The sequence below is a fragment of the Lissotriton vulgaris genome, chromosome 6 (genome assembly GCF_964263255.1).
Source record: "Lissotriton vulgaris chromosome 6, aLisVul1.2, whole genome shotgun sequence".
NCBI lineage: Eukaryota > Metazoa > Chordata > Amphibia > Caudata > Salamandridae > Lissotriton > Lissotriton vulgaris.
Window position 1 is genome coordinate 447490295 of NC_141694.1, and position 13471 is coordinate 447503765.

Consider the following 13471-nt stretch of genomic DNA (forward strand, 5'->3'; position numbering starts at 1 on the left):
TTTCACATGCACTGCACCCTGTCCAGAGGCTACCCTAGACCTACCATAGGGGTGTCAAATGTGCATAGAAAGGGATGGGTAAGGTCTGGCAAGTGAATGCACTTGACAGAACTACATAGCAGTTGAACAAACTGCGTCCAGGCCTGGACTTGCAGACTTGAGTTCCCTTTTAAGGCTACCTGTGTGGGTGGCACAAAGAGTGCTGCAGGCCCACTAGTAGCATTTGTATTACCAGCCCTAGCACACATCGTGCCCTTTACTAGGGACTTTACTAGTAAGGCAAATATACCAATCATGGAAAACCAATTGCCATTACACTTCATGCAGGGAAAACATACACTTTGACACTGTTTATCAGTGGCAAAGTGTCCAAAGCATTTAAGTTGGCAGCACCATTTCAGAAAAAAGGTCTAGAGGGAAAGCGAAAAGTTTAGAGACTTTACGCCAAAAGCATCATAAACTGTAGGGTGTCACAGACTGTCAGTGTAATGAATTTTGTCCAGAGCCTCTTCACAGTCTTACTGTAAATAGGGTTATCAGCTCTATAAGCCACACTACCTGTCCTAACAACAACAATAATTAAATATGGCTACCCCATACAAAATTTGGAATGTATCACAGGACAGATGAAAACATAAAGTTATACCACATTTTTGTTTTAAAGTTGTCCTCATATGATGATAAATTGGTACATATGAGATTTCAGGCTGATAAACACCTGAGTGGAGCTACAGAATCAGAGCTTGCACGTCAGTGATATTTGTGATGTGAAGTAGTCACAGACAGGTAGAACAGCTTACAATTTGAAGTGCAGAAAAAGGGCAGCACATGAACCTCTACTATCACTTACCTGGAAAAGATCACCTGTAGCAAATGACAAAAAACAGTCAAAGATGAATAGATTAGGTACTTTGATTCCTGTCACCATTTTCCCGGGATCATCTCATATGCAAGCAATCTGGACTTGTATTGACAGAGAATGCTATTGGAAGTCAAACTAATATAGAAATTATACAAAATAATGGTAGCAAATATCATGCCTATTGTTGCAATAAAGAAAATAAAGAATGAAATTATTATGAAAAAGCTAACAGTAAAAGTTGTATTTACCTTTCCTACAAAGTACTTTCTACTAATCATTAGCAGACAAAATGTTGACTATTGAGAGAGGTGGAAAACAGTAATTACAAGCTTCATACCAACAGCAAGCTATCCTCAACTAGCACAGCCCTTTCTCCATGGAATACTCTATTAGGTTCAATGCCCTCGAATCAATGGTCCAAAAAGGAAATGCCTTCTCTCCTTGAGAAAGAGAATGACTTCCTTTTTGTAGCCCTCTTAACACAATGAGCACGAGACAATACTCTTGTGACACTTACACATTATGAGAAGTGTATCACAAGAAATTATGCAGCCTCATACACTCAGAGGAGACATCATAAGGCACAAGCATAACTGATTTGTATGATACCTCATTATGAATAGGTTTGATAACACAATGGGAACACGGTGTGCTCTTAGGAAAATAACTAGATCCCTCAAACCACTTTTAGTATCTGATGTTATACAAAGATGCTCTTTGTAAGATTCAAACAATTGCACAGTTGAAAGAACAGTAAGCAATTGGGAGAGTGGGGGTTTGATATCCAGTGTGCATTCTTAGATCAAAGATACAAGGATTCCCTTTAGGCACACCATTCTTTGAAAATGCAAAGTGCTTACCTACAACAAAGATCAAAGTCTGCCTTGAGTAAGGCAGGCCTACTCTACAGGCATGTCAATCTTTCGAACAGAGTTGATACTATGTACACATTGCAGCATCCCTAAAAGAGCAAATGGCCTTGACATATATCTCTTAATGCCACAAGCTAAGTGTTTCTCCTTGCAGGGAAATTATGCTCAAGACATTCTCCACAACCATGAACCTAAGCTAAAGTAGCAAGGCTAGGTGGAGGCCCTTGTGTTCTTTTCTCATCTGTCATCTGTCCTTTTCATTACTTCCAAGGGTCAAAGAGTCTTCTGGCGAAGTCAGAGGTCGACAAGAATTCCACTTAGATTACCATCTACCCTTTTCCTTTTCCTTACGTATGATATGCCTTCTCTGGTATTGAACTCCCATATCCTATTATCTATGCATGCCAATTGGCAAAAGAGGCCAATGGAAACATAAAGTGAATCCATATTCTCCTAAGGGTGCCATTAATGAAGCCCTACTACTCCAGAGAAACAATTCAGAAAAGATTCTGTGACAAGGACATAGCCATAAGTAGGTTTTAGGTGGTTTGGGATGTGAAGTTTTATCATTTGTTTGTGGATACCCTGCCAAAAGACCCTCTGGTGTACCTTAATTGGTCCCTTCCAACGTCTTCAACTCGTAACTTCCTACTCATGGGCATTCTGTTCCCTCTAGCTCTATGTGATGGATTCAATGACACAATATCGATGCACATAGTATCAATACACAAAAACATTGGAAATTAAATATCGCTAGCCAAAATATTGCCTTCCTATACTTAGTTAATAAAAACTACTATCAATAACAACAATATTGAAGATATCAATATTATTTTTTACCAATATTGAAAAAAAATATAGGTAACAAACATATAATTCCCTTTAAATAAACATATAAATAGTCAATAATATCGGCTACCACAATATTGACTATGATACTATCACCAGAAGATTACATTATCATCACTAACAATAATAATAACTACTTTCTACAATAAACAAGGCATTAAAATATACATTAAACAACATAAGCATGTTTAAAGAATGAAATACATATATTGCATTACCCAAATGAATATAAATGATACCAAAGAAATATAACTCAATACATAACATCAGTAATGGAAGCAAATCACAGTCACTGGATGATTTCATCAGTGGTGTCATCAGGGATGTCATTTGAGATGTCATCAGTGATGTCATCACTGACTATGTCATGAATGATGTAATATGTGACATCTTCAGCAGTGGATTGCAGGCCCGCGAGTTACAGTTAGCACAACCAACTATCACGTAGGAATTTCAATGGTTTTGTATGAGTGAAATGTCCAGCTAACTATAACACCCCTGAAACCTATGGGTTTTTCAGTGAATTTCTAAGGTTTTTTAAGTGCTAATTCCTAACTATAGCGAGTTTGCAAAAACAACAGGTGATGGACCGAATGTGGATCAATGTCACACATTCAACCCAGTCAAAAGATCTGGGTCCTAATCCATCGTTTTTTTGCACTCCACACCACCCTGGGTTAGACAATGGCGATATGCAAATCAGCTCTGACCCTGTGCCCCATGGGAACAGTCCAGTCCGAACTACAAAAGCCATGTCCTTCCCAGAACGGAATCAAGCATACGAGGACCGGACCGGTTTCGAGGTAACACCTCTCATCAGCCCGGCTAGCTTGACTCCAGTGGTGTGGAGTGCCTGGGACCCACGTCTGGGCATCCCCAGTACACTTATAGCGAATTTGCAAAAACAACAGGTGATGGACCGAATGTGGATCAATGTCACACATTCAACCCAGTCAAAAGATCTGGGTCCTAATCCATCGTTTTTTTGCACTCCACACCACCCTGGGTTAGACAATGGCGATATGCAAATCAGCTCTGACCCTGTGCCCCATGGGAACAGTCCAGTCCGAACTACAAAAGTCATGTCCTTCCCAGAACGGAATCAAGCATCCGAGGACCGGACCGGTTTCGAGGTAACACCTCTCATCAGCCCGGCTAGCTTGACTCCAGTGGTGTGGAGTGCCTGGGACCCACGTCTGGGCATCCCCAGTACACTTATAGCGAGTTTGCAAAAATAACAGGTGATGGACCGAATGTGGATCAATGTCACACATTCAACCCAGTCAAAAGTTCTGGGTCCTAATCCATCGTTTTTTTGCACTCCACACCATCCTGGGTTAGACAATGGCGATATGCAAATCAGCTCTGACCCTGTGCCCCATGGGAACAGTCCAGTCCGAACTACAAAAGCCATGTCCTTCCCAGAACGGAATTAAGCATCCGAGGACCGGACCGGTTTCGAGGTAACACCTCTCATCAGCCCGGCTAGCTTGACTCCAGTGGTGTGGAGTGCCTGGGACCCACGTCTGGGCATCCCCAGTACACTTATAGCGAGTTTGCAAAAACAACAGGTGATGGACCGAATGTGGATCAATGTCACACATTCAACCAAGTCAAAAGATCTGGGTCCTAATCCATCGTTTTTTTTGCACTCCACACCACCCTGGGTTAGACAATGGCGATATGCAAATCAGCTCTGACCCTGTGCCCCATGGGAACAGTCCAGTCCGAACTGCAAAAGCCATGTTCTTCCCAGAACGGAATCAAGCATCCGAGGACCGGACCGGTTTCGAGGTAACACCTCTCATCAGCCCGGCTAGCTTGACTCCAGTGGTGTGGAGTGCCTGGGACCCACGTCTGGGCATCCCCAGTACACTTATAGCGAGTTTGCAAAAACAACAGGTGATGGACCGAATGTGGATCAATGTCACACATTCAACCCAGTCAAAAGATCTGGGTCCTAATCCATCATTTTTTTGCACTCCACACCACCCTGGGTTAGACAATGGCGATATGCAAATCAGCTCTGACCCTGTGCCCCATGGGAACAGTCCAGTCCGAACTACAAAAGCCATGTCCTTCCCAGAACGGAATCAAGCATCCGAGGACCGGACCGGTTTCGAGGTAACACCTCTCATCAGCCCGGCTAGCTTGACTCCAGTGGTGTGGAGTGCCTGGGACCCATGTCTGGGCATCCCCAGTACACTTATAGCGAGTTTGCAAAAACAACAGGTGATGGACCGAATGTGGATCAATGTCACACATTCAACCCAGTCAAAAGATCTGGGTCCTAATCCATCGTTTGTTTGCACTCCACACCACCCTGGGTTAGACAATGGCGATATGCAAATCAGCTCTGACCCTGTGCCCCATGGGAACAGTCCAGTCCGAACTACAAAAGTCATGTCCTTCCCAGAACGGAATCAAGAATCCGAGGACCGGACCGGTTTCGAGGTAACACCTCTCATCAGCCCAGCTAGCTTGACTCCAGTGGTGTGGAGTGCCTGGGACCCACGTCTGGGCATCCCCAGTACACTTATAGCGAGTTTGCAAAAACAACAGGTGATGGACCGAATGTGGATCAATGTCACACATTCAACCCAGTCAAAAGATCTGGGTCCTAATCCATCGTTTTTTTGCACTCCACACCATCCTGGGTTAGACAATGGCAATATGCAAATCAGCTCTGACCCTGTGCCCCATGGGAACAGTCCAGTCCGAACTACAAAAGCCATGTCCTTCCCAGAACGGAATCAAGCATCCGAGGACCGGACCGGTTTCGAGGTAACACCTCTCATCAGCCCGGCTAGCTTGACTCCAGTGGTGTGGAGTGCCTGGGACCCACGTCTGGGCATCCCCAGTACACTTATAGCGAGTTTGCAAAAACAACAGGTGATGGACCGAATGTGGATCAATGTCACACATTCAACCAAGTCAAAAGATCTGGGTCCTAATCCATCGTTTTTTTTGCACTCCACACCACCCTGGGTTAGACAATGGCGATATGCAAATCAGCTCTGACCCTGTGCCCCATGGGAACAGTCCAGTCCGAACTACAAAAGCCATGTTCTTCCCAGAACGGAATCAAGCATCCGAGGACCGGACCGGTTTCGAGGTAACACCTCTCATCAGCCCGGCTAGCTTGACTCCAGTGGTGTGGAGTGCCTGGGACCCACGTCTGGGCATCCCCAGTACACTTATAGCGAGTTTGCAAAAACAACAGGTGATGGACCGAATGTGGATCAATGTCACACATTCAACCCAGTCAAAAGATCTGGGTCCTAATCCATCATTTTTTTGCACTCCACACCACCCTGGGTTAGACAATGGCGATATGCAAATCAGCTCTGACCCTGTGCCCCATGGGAACAGTCCAGTCCGATCTACAAAAGCCATGTCCTTCCCAGAACGGAATCAAGCATCCGAGGACCGGACCGGTTTCGAGGTAACACCTCTCATCAGCCCGGCTAGCTTGACTCCAGTGGTGTGGAGTGCCTGGGACCCATGTCTGGGCATCCCCAGTACACTTATAGCGAGTTTGCAAAAACAACAGGTGATGGACCGAATGTGGATCAATGTCACACATTCAACCCAGTCAAAAGATCTGGGTCCTAATCCATCGTTTTTTTGCACTCCACACCACCCTGGGTTAGACAATGGCGATATGCAAATCAGCTCTGACCCTGTGCCCCATGGGAACAGTCCAGTCCGAACTACAAAAGCCATGTCCTTCCCAGAACGGAATCAAGCATCCGAGGACCGGACCGGTTTCGAGGTAACACCTCTCATCAGCCCGGCTAGCTTGACTCCAGTGGTGTGGAGTGCCTGGGACCCACGTCTGGGCATCCCCAGTACACTTATAGCGAGTTTGCAAAAACAACAGGTGATGGACCGAATGTGGATCAATGTCACACATTCAACCCAGTCAAAAGATCTGGGTCCTAATCCATCGTTTTTTTGCACTCCACACCACCCTGGGTTAGACAATGGCGATATGCAAATCAGCTCTGACTCTGTGCCCCATGGGAACAGTCCAGTCCGAACTACAAAAGCCATGTCCTTCCCAGAACGGAATCCAGCATCCGAGGACCGGACCGGTTTCGAGGTAACACCTCTCATCAGCCCGGCTAGCTTGACTCCAGTGGTGTGGAGTGCCTGGGACCCACGTCTGGGCATCCCAGTACACTTATAGCGAGTTTGCAAAAACAACAGGTGATGGACCGAATGTGGATCAATGTCACACATTCAACCCAGTCAAAAGATCTGGGTCCTAATCCATCGTTTTTTTGCACTCCACACCACCCTGGGTTAGACAATGGCGATATGCAAATCAGCTCTGACCCTGTGCCCCATGGGAACAGTCCAGTCCGAACTACAAAAGCCATGTCCTTCCCAGAACGGAATCAAGCATCCGAGGACCGGACCGGTTTCGAGGTAACACCTCTCATCAGCCCGGCTAGCTTGACTCCAGTGGTGTGGAGTGCCTGGGACCCACGTCTGGGCATCCCCAGTACACTTATAGCGAGTTTGCAAAAACAACAGGTGATGGACCGAATGTGGATCAATGTCACACATTCAACCCAGTCAAAAGATCTGGGTCCTAATCCATCGTTTTTTTGCACTCCACACCACCCTGGGTTAGACAATGGCGATATGCAAATCAGCTCTGACCCTGTGCCCCATGGGAACAGTCCAGTCCGAACTACAAAAGCCATGTCCTTCCCAGAACGGAATCAAGCATCCGAGGACCGGACCGGTTTCGAGGTAACACCTCTCATCAGCCCGGCTAGCTTGACTCCAGTGGTGTGTAGTGCCTGGGACCCACGTCTGGGCATCCCCAGTACACTTATAGCGAGTTTGCAAAAACAACAGGTGATGGACCGAATGTGGATCAATGTCACACATTCAACCCAGTCAAAAGATCTGGGTCCTAATCCATCGTTTTTTTGCACTCCACACCACCCTGGGTTAGACAATGGCGATATGCAAATCAGCTCTGACCCTGTGCCCCATGGGAACAGTCCAGTCCGAACTACAAAAGCCATGTCCTTCCCAGAACGGAATCAAGCATACGAGGACCGGACCGGTTTCGAGGTAACACCTCTCATCAGCCCGGCTAGCTTGACCCCAGTGGTGTGGAGTGCCTGGGACCCACGTCTGGGCATCCCCAGTACACTTATAGCGAGTTTGCAAAAACAACAGGTGATGGACCGAATGTGGATCAATGTCACACATTCAACCCAGTCAAAAGATCTGGGTCCTAATCCATCATTTTTTTGCACTCCACACCACCCTGGGTTAGACAATGGCGATATGCAAATCAGCTCTGACCCTGTGCCCCATGGGAACAGTCCAGTCCGAACTACAAAAGCCATGTCCTTCCCAGAACGGAATCAAGCATCCGAGGACCGGACCGGTTTCGAGGTAACACCTCTCATCAGCCCGGCTAGCTTGACTCCAGTGGTGTGGAGTGCCTGGGACCCACGTCTGGGCATCCCCAGTACACTTATAGCGAGTTTGCAAAAACAACAGGTGATGGACCGAATGTGGATCAATGTCACACATTCAACCCAGTCAAAAGATCTGGGTCCTAATCCATCGTTTTTTTGCACTCCACACCACCCTGGGTTAGACAATGGCGATATGCAAATCAGCTCTGACCCTGTGCCCCATGGGAACAGTCCAGTCCGAACTACAAAAGCCATGTCCTTCCCAGAACGGAATCAAGCATCTGAGGACCGGACCGGTTTCGAGGTAACACCTCTCATCAGCCCGGCTAGCTTGACTCCAGTGGTGTGGAGTGCCTGGGACCCACGTCTGGGCATCCCCAGTACACTTATAGCGAGTTTGCAAAAACAACAGGTGATGGACCGAATGTGGATCAATGTCACACATTCAACCCAGTCAAAAGATCTGGGTCCTAATCCATTGTTTTTTTGCACTCCACACCACCCTGGGTTAGACAATGGCGATATGCAAATCAGCTCTGACCCTGTGCCCCATGGGAACAGTCCAGTCCGAACTACAAAAGCCATGTCCTTCCCAGAACGGAATCAAGCATCTGAGGACCGGACCGGTTTCGAGGTAACACCTCTCATCAGCCCGGCTAGCTTGACTCCAGTGGTGTGGAGTGCCTGGGACCCACGTCTGGGCATCCCCAGTACACTTATAGCGAGTTTGCAAAAACAACAGGTGATGGACCGAATGTGGATCAATGTCACACATTCAACCCAGTCAAAAGATCTGGGTCCTAATCCATCGTTTTTTTGCACTCCACACCACCCTGGGTTAGACAATGGCGATATGCAAATCAGCTCTGACCCTGTGCCCCATGGGAACAGTCCAGTCCGAACTACAAAAGCCATGTCCTTCCCAGAACGGAATCAAGCATCCGAGGACCGGACCGGTTTCGAGGTAACACCTCTCATCAGCCCGGCTAGCTTGACTCCAGTGGTGTGGAGTGCCTGGGACCCACGTCTGGGCATCCCCAGTACACTTATAGCGAGTTTGCAAAAACAATAGGTGATGGACCGAATGTGGATCAATGTCACACATTCAACCCAGTCAAAATATCTGGGTCCTAATCCATCGTTTTTTTGCACTCCACACCACCCTGGGTTAGACAATGGCGATATGCAAATCAGCTCTGACCCTGTGCCCCATGGGAACAGTCCAGTCCGAACTACAAAAGCCATGTCCTTCCCAGAACGGAATCAAGCATCCGAGGACCGGACCGGTTTCGAGGTAACACCTCTCATCAGCCCGGCTAGCTTGACTAGGCCCAGCTAGGCCCAGATCCTTGTACTGGGGTGAATGTAAGACATTGATCTACATTCTGTCCATCAAATTGTTTTTTATAATTTTCTCCCTGAGTGTACTGGGGTAGCTCAGACGTGGGTCCCAGAGCCTCCACACCACTGGAGTCAAGCTAGCCGGGCTGATGAGAGGTGTTACCTCGAAACCGGTCCGGTCCTCGGATGCTTGATTCCGGTCTGGGAAAGATATGGCTGTTGTAGTTCGGACTGGACTGTTCCCATGGGGCACAGGGTCAGAGCTGATTTGCATAAAGCCATTATCTGACCCAGGGTGGTGTGGAGTGCAAAAAACGATGGATTTAGGCCCAGATCCTTGTACTGGGGTGAATGTAAGACATTGATCTACATTCTGTCCATCAAATTGTTTTTTGTAAATTCCTAACTATAACATATCTGAAATCTATGTGTTTTTCAGTGAATTTCAAAGGTTTTTTAAATGCTAATTTCTTATTATAATGTTCATTAAGCATTTCTGTTTTTTCTATCTTTTTTAATTATCATCCCATTCTCAACCAGGTAAAAACTGCAAATATCACCACTCTTCAGTTGATTCCTTCCACCCAAAAAATCACCACAAACAGAGCCACATCTAACGTTCCCCATATTTTCAACATCAAGCCAAATCTGCAATGCTACCTAAAAAAACAGGCGATAGCTCCACTTAGCACTAACAAATGAATACCAACATTTGACTAGTGTATGTGTGTGAATTACATCTAACTAACACCCATATTTAAAGACGAATATGTGATAGAGGTACTAATTATACACCTCCGACATCCAACAAAATCACAACACCCAGCGCCCAGCTCCACCACCATAACTGCAACGACCCCTGCTGGCCACTCTCCCCCTACTACGTCAGAGGCAGCGCAAAACAGGACAAAAAACCTTGCCAACATAATATATCCCCTCAACAGCGCACTAGATGAATGTTCAGAGATGTGGCATCCAACTATGTATAAGGGAGCGAACTCGCACATTAACAATAATTTACACAATCCCAAGACTACCGGTGATATGCTATACACAACTCACTATACAAACCAAAAACTTTTCAGTGTGTAGATCTAGTATTGATATGTGTAGTGTACTACACAATGGACGCAACCATATTATCTCAGACACTGGGGAATATCTCGGTCATGTAGCTGTGTTGTCCCCCCCCCCCTTGAAGCAGAAGCGCAGTGGGCTGGTCCAACGTACACAACTCCAGGGTAAGAGTAGAAATACATAGGCTACGTCTTGGGTGTTGTTCACTTGTGCGAAGACAAAAGACTCTGCCACAGCGAAGGTCCTCACCCGCCACGTGGCTGCCGCCATGAGCACGTGCCTCCTCAATACAGGCCCATTGCGAACTCAGAGCCACAGCACCGCAGACATGTCTGTATCGACTACTGCCTTCAATGTAAACTGCGGACAGCAGGATTCACAACTTGAATTCAGATTTGGATCTACACTACAGACAACATTGAATTAAGCCTTACTTTATTTAATGCAGAGACAATTGTACTATATGTCTTCAGATTTTGTTGAAGGAGGTGACAAAAAGCGTTCCTCAATATCTGTCCTGACTACTGCCTTCAATCTACACTGTGGAAAGCAGGGTTCACAACTTGAATTCAGCTTTGGATCTACACTACGGACAGCATTGAATTTAACCTTACTTTATTTAATGCAGAGACAATTGTACTATATGTCTTCAGATTTTGTTAAAAGGATGCGACAATGTATTCTTCAATATCTGTGCTGACTACTGCCTTCAAACTACACTGCGGACATCAGGGTTCACAACTTGAATTCAGCTTTGCATCTACACTACAGACTGTAGGGAATTGAGCCTTGATTTATTTAATGCAGAGACAATTGTAGTATATGTCTTCAGATTTTGTTAAAGGATGTGGCAAAAAGAATTTCTTGATGTCTGTGTCAACTACTGCCTTCGATCTACACTGCGGACAGCAGGGTTCACAACTTGAATTCAGCTTTGGATTTACACTACGCACACCATGAAATTCAGCCTTGCTTTATTTAATGCAGATACAATTTTACTATATGTCTTCAGATTTTGTTAAAGGATGTGACAAAAAGCATTCCTCAATGTCTCTGCTGACTACTGCTTTCAATCTACATTGTGAGGGCTCACAATTCAGGTGGAATGGCGATTCCACATGACGAATTCCAGTAGGCAAGAGACATTGTACCAGTGTGACCCACCCGAACCACGAATCATTGCAAAATACGCACACACTGAGTTCTTAAGGTACCACTTACTCACTACACCACAATTCATCTCCACGTGGCCTTATTGAGACAGATTTCACTAGGCAAAAAACATTGCTCCCAGTGCGGCCTGCCTGGACCTCACATCATTGCAGGTTATGTACACACTCAGGGCCAAAGGTACTACTAACTCAGTGCACCATAAGTCATTGCCACGTGGCCATATTCAGGCAGAATTCAACAGACAAAAGACATTGTTCCGAATGCGCCCCCCCAGACCACGCTCTATCGGAGGGTACGTACAAGCTCAGCGTCAAAGATACTACTAACCTAGTGTGTCAGGAATTGCATAATGGCGCCTACAGAACTACAACTCCCACAAGCTAGATGTGAACAGAGTCTATATATTTGTGGTGGCCACTAGATGGCGCTGTATTTGATTACTCTTTTGAATCCTGAGAGAGGAGTGTGGTCGTGTTCCCTGGTTTGGGGAGCTTTGTTCCAGGATTAAAGACTTGAAGAATTGTCCGTTTACCGGAGTGTTAGAACGGCGTGAACATCCCGAAAGTAAAGGAGAGGGAAGGCTTTCCCTTTCCGTTGTTTTCCTGCGCGAGCGGCTGCCGCGAGGAGGAAGCCGTGTTTGGTGATCATCGGCAAAGAGAAGGCGTTCCTGTGTTTGATAGGAGTTTCCCAGTTCGCGAGCGGCTGCCGCGAGGGAAGATTCCCAGCGTCTGGTGTTCGATGCGAGGGGCGCATCATTCTCGAACTTGTTGGTTCTACTTAGCTCAGCAGCTAAAGGAAGCAAGACTGTGATTTGGGATTTATCGCGAGCGGCTGCAACCATGATTTGGGAACTATATCTAAACTAAAGAAAGGGAAGTCGGTAAGCCTCGGATGAGGACGCATTCTTTCATAACTATTTTTGTTAGTGTTACATTATTAGTTGGGCCCAGCTAGGAATACTAAATTGAATATATCATTTTTTGTTCTTGGATGAATTGGAAGTATATACAAATACTATAACGAACTCTTGCTCTTCAGTGATTGGAACTGAGGTTTTGGCGATATCCCAAACTGTATCCACTGGGTTACTGGAGAGAACTGTTACAGTTTCAAGGGAAGCATTATAAGGGTACGTGTGGTGTATGCTTGGCCAGTTGAATGCATTACTGAAGGTTGTTGACCTGTTAGTAATCCATGGTTTTCTTCCAGGTAGCACTCAGATATAGAGAAGTATCTATGGTTTAGAGGAAAGAGGTCCCCTCCTGATTTCAGTGGTATGTATCGTTCCTTTAGCGAGACTTGAATGAGAGTAGTCAGAACTGATGTGATAATATTTCTTGTTCTTGTCGTTTCAGCTATCCCATCCGTTCCAGACCCCATCCTTACCTTCCCTGTTTTATCCCTCGCTTGATTACCTTTACGCTCTGTGTTATTTGTACAGTCAGAGTGTGGGGAAATCAGGAGGTGGACCCCTTTCAGCATCACCCTGATCCTGAGGTTTTCCAGATTCCTGACAGAATCAAATACCCAAGAAAATATTGAACCTCCCGGTCAGGGTTTGCTGAAAGATGACCACACTTGAAGAAGTAATGCAGGCATTGGTTCTTGTTCAGCAGGAGTTGGTTAATTCTCGGGCAGAAGCTACTGCTCTTAAAGAAAGATTTGATAGACAGGCTAGGAATCCTTTTGATGCTTCTGCAGGTGTACCCCAAATACAGGTTACTGTGCCTCCACCGATACCATTGGCTAGTCCGGAGAGATATGCAGGGGATCCTCTTAAGATACAGACATTTTTGACGCAAATTACCCTGCATTTTTCATGTAGGCCAGCTTCCTTCCCTACCAAT